General features: G+C 48.3%; 1 pseudogene; it reads left to right on the top strand.

Annotated features, from left to right (window-relative positions):
• The first annotated feature begins 1,238 nt into the window (after positions 1-1,238).
• On the top strand, positions 1,239-3,166 carry LOC123171393 (uncharacterized; annotated as a pseudogene).
• The last annotated feature ends 4,451 nt before the right edge of the window (positions 3,167-7,617 follow it).

Raw genomic sequence — 7,617 nt, 5'->3', positions numbered from 1 at the left:
CTCCACTGCCGCGCCGCCCCCCACCAGAGACAATGGAGAGAGGGCCGCCCGCGACCCGGTCAGCCGCAACCCGTGATGCCGAGGCGCTGCCGGAAGCGCCGCCGCTGACGCCACACCGGCCCGCACCACCGCCATGTCGTCCACCGCCCGACGCCACGCCGAGGCCGGCCTGCTCCGGGGCGCCGCCGCGCCGCCACGCACGACACCAAGCACTGCGCCCCACACGCGAGATCGTATCTGTGCCAACCCCACGCGCGGGGGACGAGAGGGCCCCGTCGCTGCCGGCGACGACCGGGCTTCGCCCGGCCGCGCCCTTTGGCGGCGGCGAGGGAGGAGGGGGGTTCGGCGGCGGAGATTTGGGGCCCTCCCCGACGCCTCGCGGGTGGCGGCGGGGGAGGGAGGGACGGGGGAGGGGGAGGGGTTCAAGCTTTATCAGTCAATCGCTTTTGCATATGTGTTGGTCCGATATATGTGTTAGAGCGAACAAAATTTGATTAGGGGAAGACAACTTTCAGTCCAAATTCTGAATCATCACTAGGAAGTCATGGATGCTTCTTTTGCTGACTGCACAGTTGGAACTACATATCTGAAAAATATATTATATTAGGCTCTTGCTTTTGATAGATTAGGGTTCTGTGGTGACTTTGTATACAAAGGACATGCTCGCCTCTTGGTTTATTTTAGGAGTGTATTTAGAAGCTAAAACTGAACAATAATATCCGTTTAGAGATGCACTTGACCATTTTTCACAAATCGATGTGTTAGGGCAGCACACGTGCAGTTCTGGACATTTGACTATACCAAATTGCTCGAAATACAGTACCACTTTATACATTTAGAAAAAACCTTTGCACATCGTTTTGTAGTTACATATGAGTGTTACTTTCGAACAAATGCTGAAACACATCTCTGAATTGGGAACCCTTAAAAGGGTGACTGGGGAGGATGAAAGGAGAGAACCCTTAAAAAGTTCAAATGATGAGCCGATGCCGGAGTAAGTGGAAGAGGCAAGGAGAAAGAGGCAATGATCTCTGATTGATATAATTTCAGTGATTTTGAGGCAAGTTATTAAGAGAATCTCCCAAATCAATGGGAGATTCGGTTTTGTTATTTGAAAATAATAAAGCGGAAGAAATGGTAGACTCAGCCGGGAAAAAAATTATATGAGACCAAGTCTCACGGGTTAGCAGGTGAGACCTGCCCTGATGGGTGCTTTCCACGGGACTCAGCCGAACATCATGCCGGACAAGAGAGGCGCGACCCTGCTCGAGGACCTGCCTGAGGAGATCATTGACAAGATACTCATCCGGTTGCAGCCCAAGGACGTCGGTAGTTGCCGTGCCGTTTGCCCCGTTGTGGCACAGTGTCACCTCCATGCCTGAATTCATGGTCGAACACCACCGCCGCCAGCCGTCGCTCCCCATCATCAATGGGTTTGGGCGGCCTGCAAGTTTGGTGATCTTGCGTAATGTCGGTGCCGGAGTCCCTAGTCAACAGCTCTGGCCTTTCGTCTCAGGCCAACAAAACTGGTATGAGAATTACGTTCAACGCGCCCACGGTGGCTTTCTCATCGTCTCCTGGAGATCCTGATTCTACGTCTGCAATCCGGTCCTCCGCAAGCATGCTCTCCTTCGGCAACCTCGATTTGGACAAGGCATTCACAACACTATAATCGGTTTCTACCAGCACCATCCAACTAGAGAATACAGGGTGCTCTGGGTCTCAGAATTACAGCACTCGTCTGACTCCAGCTTATACATCCTCACATTGGGATCCGATGAGCCGAGGCACGTCAGAATCGGAATGCTATCCATGGACCAGAAGTTACTCAAGGGGCTGCGACCACCAGTCCACCACCGTGGTAGCCTGCATTGGTATCCTTATGATGCCAGTAAAATTATGGAAAGCGCCAAGGAAATTATTGCGTTTCATACGGAAGTTGAGTCATTCCGGTTGCTGGGCAGTCCCCCGCAACTCAAGATGGTAACGGGGACAAAACCCATCGGGTTTTTCCTTCCCAAACCCATCCCCACAAGAAAATCGTAAACCCGTCCCCATCCCCATCACCGTGTGCGGGGCTAGTTTTCTGCCCATCCCCTAAACCCATCGGGTTTCGGGAACCCACACGGATGGGTTTCGGGGAACCCACATGGAACCCATGAGAAAATCAAAATATTTAAACAAACATAGAGGCAACAAAGAATAACATTTTAGCAGCAAAACAAGCACATTTCAGCAGCATAACTTGAGCAAATTTCAACAAAAAACAATAGTAGATGGTTCAACAGCTATATAGAGTGTATTTCAGCAGCATGATACGACATTTCAGCAACAAAAATGTTCAGATTTCAGCAACATAGATAATCAGACTTTAGCCATAGATGGTTCAACAAGATGTGCAATTACATAAGTTTTAAAATAGAATTCTTGGTTTGGCCTTCGACGCTAGGGGTGGGGGGCTCGGTCGCTCAGGCTCGGTAGCTTTGGTTTGGGCCGCACCAGATTAGTGCTCGGTAAAAAAATTGTATTTTGCCGGGTTTCGGGTTCGGGGACTACCGAAACGGGTGTAAACCCACGAAACGTGTCGGGTTGTATAATGTGCTCAATAACAGCCCCGCAGGGATGAAAATACGCCCATCCCCGTCCCCTAATAGGGTAAAAACCCGCGGGGGCGCGGGTTTCGGGGCCCCATTGCCATGTTGACCCGCAACCGTATCCTTATAAGGGGTTATTTAAGAAGAATGAGAAGCTTGCTTTCTGGGGCGGATCGACCCCCCATTTCACCACCATGGATATCTGGGTGATGCAGGATTACGAGGCTGAAGTCTGGGCCTTGAAGTATCGGATTCATGTATCTACGGTGGATCCTCGGCAACTTTATAGAGCTTCTTCCAAAAAGAAAAAGAAAACACCACTTGATTCAGTGGTGCAATGGTTCAACTGCATGGTCGCCCTCAACCACCGTGAGCTCCTCATCTTGTTTAACGATAAACATGTGTTGCGCTGCGACGTTGATGGCAAATTCTTAGGCATCGTGAACATCGGAAAGAGTCAATATTGTATGTTGCCTACTTGGCACCGCTTCCAAGAGAGCATTATTCCAATTCCGTGCCATGGGATGCAGGAAGAGGATGAGGAGCCTCCATTCTCCATAGGGAGTGTCTGAATCTTGAAAGCACTTGGTCTGTTCTTCCCTTGGATTCAGAGCATGCCTTTTGTTCTTGGCTCTTCTTGCTTACTAGTACTACCAGTAGAACATGTCATCTTGGATGGTTGCAGTAATAAGACCTACATTGTCATCGTTTAGTGCTTACTATGATAGGTTCAACGTCTCGTTAATTTTCTGAACTATGGAATATCGATCTATCTATGCATTAAAGTATATTACTGTTCCTTCCTGCCGCCCATATTTACCCTAATTTTGTTATGGTTTATATGCATGCATGAATGACATCTTTAAGATGTGAGATTCACTCTTGGTCATGCTTTCTGAGGAAAGGCAATTTTAGGTGTCGAAATGTTATCGCGGGTGTCTTCCATACATAGGCTGTCAGGTTTATCTCTGTTGTTTAGTTTGCAATTTGGTCGTAACCCCTGCACTTTGTGAGAAAACGTTCCGCTCGCAGGTAGTATTGCCAAGGCCTCTCTGTTTTTCTGCCTTTTCCTGCTTCTGCGCCCAGAGTTGGCATATTTCAGATAGAAACGTATTGAAGATGCGTCTCCCTGAAGCAAGATATTTTGTACTGGTTCATATTGCCAGTAGAGAGATTCTTTACATTGTCAGTTTTGCTGATTTAAGACTGGCCTTAGGTCACATGGAAAACACAACAATTCCTGTGATAATATAGTCTGCAATTGAACAAATAAAGCCAGTAGTTGTCTGCAATTCTCTCCCTGCAAATAAACTGTCGGATTGAACGCCTAGCACTGGAAATTCAACACTAATTTTTTATCTCGTTTCTTCTGGAACAAAATGTCAAACCCATACACTGACGGTAACAGTACCAAATGGATCATGCATCTCTGTTATTTATGATTCGCTTTTTTCTCTGTTAACACATGGATGTGATTATGTCTGTAAACTGCAGAAATGCACCTTCTTCACTGCAGTGTAGTATTGTCCACCTGCCCTGCACTGACAATCGAGCACTGCCTTCTGTCATATTTTCAGTAGAAATTCACCTTTCTGCCTGGATGCATCGACGTAGCCCAGCTTCACCGCACAGTTGATGAAGCTTTCGTCTAGTATCTCTACTTGTACGTGAAACCCAGCCCCCCCAAGCATGTTCCTCTCTGATTGCACCATTGCTAGCTGCCTCATCAATCCTGGCGCCATGCGTTGCAGCAGCACAACGCATTATCATGTTTGGCAGACCATGTGCTGCACTTGCAGCTGAAGAATTCAAGGCTTACCCTTAGATTTCAGGTGCTGGTGATGCACTTGTTCTGTTTGAAAGATTTTACTCCTAGTCTATTAGGCCAACTCTAACCGATCCCCTATCAGGCGGTAAGGGGGGATAAATTTGGTTGTACTCCCTTATGTCGCACCTAGCCGAAGACCTAAAACCTACAAGGGAGGATAAATTTTACTCCCGCGCCAAAAAAACCCTCCAGCCTGCCTAAATATGCTCGGCGCTTGCGCAGCCCATTAAACTGGCGCGCCTCTTTCTTCCGCCCTCTCGCCTCCGTCATTCCCGCCGCAGTCGCCACCGATGAGCGGCTCTCCCACCGGAATGGGTACCCAAGACCCTTCCACTACCCCGCTTGTCGCCACTGGAAACCACCCCCGCGTCAAATAAAAGGTTGGGGATAAAAAAAAGTCCACCGGACTCTAGCACCGCCTCCAACTGCGGCAAAGGCCACCGGGGTGGCGACTACCTCTCCGGCGACGGTCGGAGCGAAGAGAGCTCTAAAATCGATAGCGGCGGCGACGGCCCTTGCCGAGGCGATCGCGAAGAAGAAGAAGACCATCCACATCTGATCTAGCGCCTCGTGCAGCGTCTCCGACACCCCTTCTGGCGGCAGTGTGGCGACGGGAGGCGAGGTCCGGAGGTGGCGGCGGCTGGTTGAGGGAGTTGTGAAAATGATATAGAGAAGACTGCCTCTTTTACTAAGAGGGGGAGTGAATTGAGATGGACCAGTGCGGGCCTGGGCCTAAAATGCCACGCCATAACTAATTACAACCCCCCTAAAAGTTAAACCAAATAAAAAAAGATAAGCACAATAAAAGAGTAAAAATAATAAAAGTCTCATAATATTAAAAGACTCAATATAATAAAAAGACACAATATAATGAAAGACTCAAAATAATAAAAGTCTAAAATAATAAAAGACTCAATATAATAAAAGACTAAAAATAATAAATACTGAAATATAATATAAAATGTTCAGTAGTTACAAAAATATATCATTACTTTAATACTAGTAATAACATGATTTTTTGACTAATATAATTACTAAATATTTAAACACAAAATAAAAGGAAACAATATTTCTGGCGTAACAGAAGTTAGCATGCCAGCACTAGACTAATTACCAACAGCTTGCATAGGAATCCAACGCCATCGCTATCTTCCAACTTGTTAGTATAGTTGGGCCCATCAATTTTGTGATGTGTTGAAAAAAGCAACTCGAACACTAACCTAACAAAGTTGTCATACCAAATATACCAATGTCATCACTATTAAAAAAATAGTGGTGGCGTTGATTGAAACTAAAGTTGTGGCTAATTATTTCTCTACTAGTGCGTTCCCGCTGCCACCACCACCAGCGCAACCGGCCATCAGCGCCGAAGAGGAGGAGGAGCTTGTGAATAGGGTGCTCGAGGACTCGATCCTCGATTATGAGCGCAACCAGTGGGATGGGTTGGACGTGCAGATTGCCCTGTCGCCCGCGGGAGATGTGGTCATCCCGAAGCCAGATGAGGGCGTCGTTCTCGAGCCGTCGGTCACGCCCTAGAATCCAACATTGGTGGGGCAGTCCTGGAGCTGGACGTCGATGCTGCCCTGCACGCCGGAGTTGGTGTCTGCACCGACCTCCTGGTGGGCACCGAATTGTGGTCACCACCCTGTGAGTAGTCGCAGGCGACAAATGCAGCTGTGGCAGAACCCGCCCATTCCTCGACCTCACCGAGGACGATGAAGAAGACTAGGATGAGGACGACGGCGGCGACTGTTGGAAATATGCCCTAGAGGCAATAATAAAATGGTTATTATTATATTTCCTTGTTCATGATAATTGTCTAATGTTCATGCTATAATTGTGTTATTCAAAAATCGTAATACATGTGTAAATACATAGACCACAACATGTCCCTAGTGAGCCTCTAGTTGACTAGCTCGTTAATCAACAGATAGTCATGGTTTCCTGACTATGGACATTGGATGTCATTGATAACGGGATCACATCATTAGGAGAATGATGTGATGGACAAGACCCAATCCTAAGCATAGCACAAGATCGTGTAGTTCGTTTGCTAGAGCTTTTCCAAATGTCAAGTATCATTTCCTTAGACCATGAGATTGTGCAACTCCCGGATACCATAGGAGTGCTTTGGGTGTGCCAAACGTCACAACGTAACTGGGTGGCTATAAAGGTGCACTACGGGTATCTCCGAAAGTGTCTGTTGGGTTGGCATGAATCGAGACTGGGATTTGTCACTCCGTATGACGGAGAGGTATCTCTGGGCCCACTCGGTAATGCATCATCATAATGAGCTCAATGTGACCAAGTGTTTGGTCACGGGATCATGCATTATGGTACGAGTAAAGTGACTTGCCGGTAACGAGATTGAACAAGGTATTGGGATACCGACGATCGAATCTCGGGCAAGTAACGTACCGATTGACAAAGGGAATTGTATACGGGATTGATTGAATCCTCGACATCGTGGTTCATCCGATGAGATCATCGTGGAACATGTGGGAGCCAACATGGGTATCCAGATCCCGCTGTTGGTTATTGACCGGAGAGTCGTCTCGGTCATGTCTGCATGTCTTCCGAACCCGTAGGGTCTACACACTTAAGGTTCGGTGACGGTAGAGTTGTAGAGATATTAGTATGCGCTTAACCGAAAGTTGTTCGGAGTCCCGGATGAGATCCCGGACGTCACGAGGAGTTCCGGAATGGTCCGGAGGTAAAGATTTATATATGAGAAGTCCTATTTTGGCCACCAGAAAATGTTCGGGATTTTTTGGTATTGTACCGGAAAGGTTCTAGAAGGTTCCGAAGTGGGGCCCACCTGCATGGGGGGACCCACATGAACGTGGGTAGTGGGGGCAAGACCCCACACCCCTGGTCAAGGCGCACCAAGATCCCACCTTAGAAGGAATAAGATCATATCCCGAAGGGATAAGATCAAGATCCCTAAAAAGGGGGATAACAATCGGTGGGGAAGGGAAATGATGGGATTTCTTTCCCCCACCTTTGCCAACGCCCCAGTGGACTTGGAGGGCAAGAAACCAGCCCCCTCCACCCCTATATATAGTGGGGAGGCGCATGGGAGCAGCACCCCAAGCCCTGGCGCCTCCCTCCCTCCCGTGACACCTCTTCCTTCCCGCTTGCGCTTGGCGAAGCCCTGCCGGGATCCCGCTACTTCCACCACCACGCCGTCGTGCT

Source organism: Triticum aestivum, chromosome 7D (assembly GCF_018294505.1).
Source record: "Triticum aestivum cultivar Chinese Spring chromosome 7D, IWGSC CS RefSeq v2.1, whole genome shotgun sequence".
Classification (NCBI taxonomy): Eukaryota; Viridiplantae; Streptophyta; class Magnoliopsida; order Poales; family Poaceae; genus Triticum; species Triticum aestivum.
Note: the sequence above shows the minus strand (reverse complement) of the source record. Positions and strands in the feature narration are given on the sequence as shown.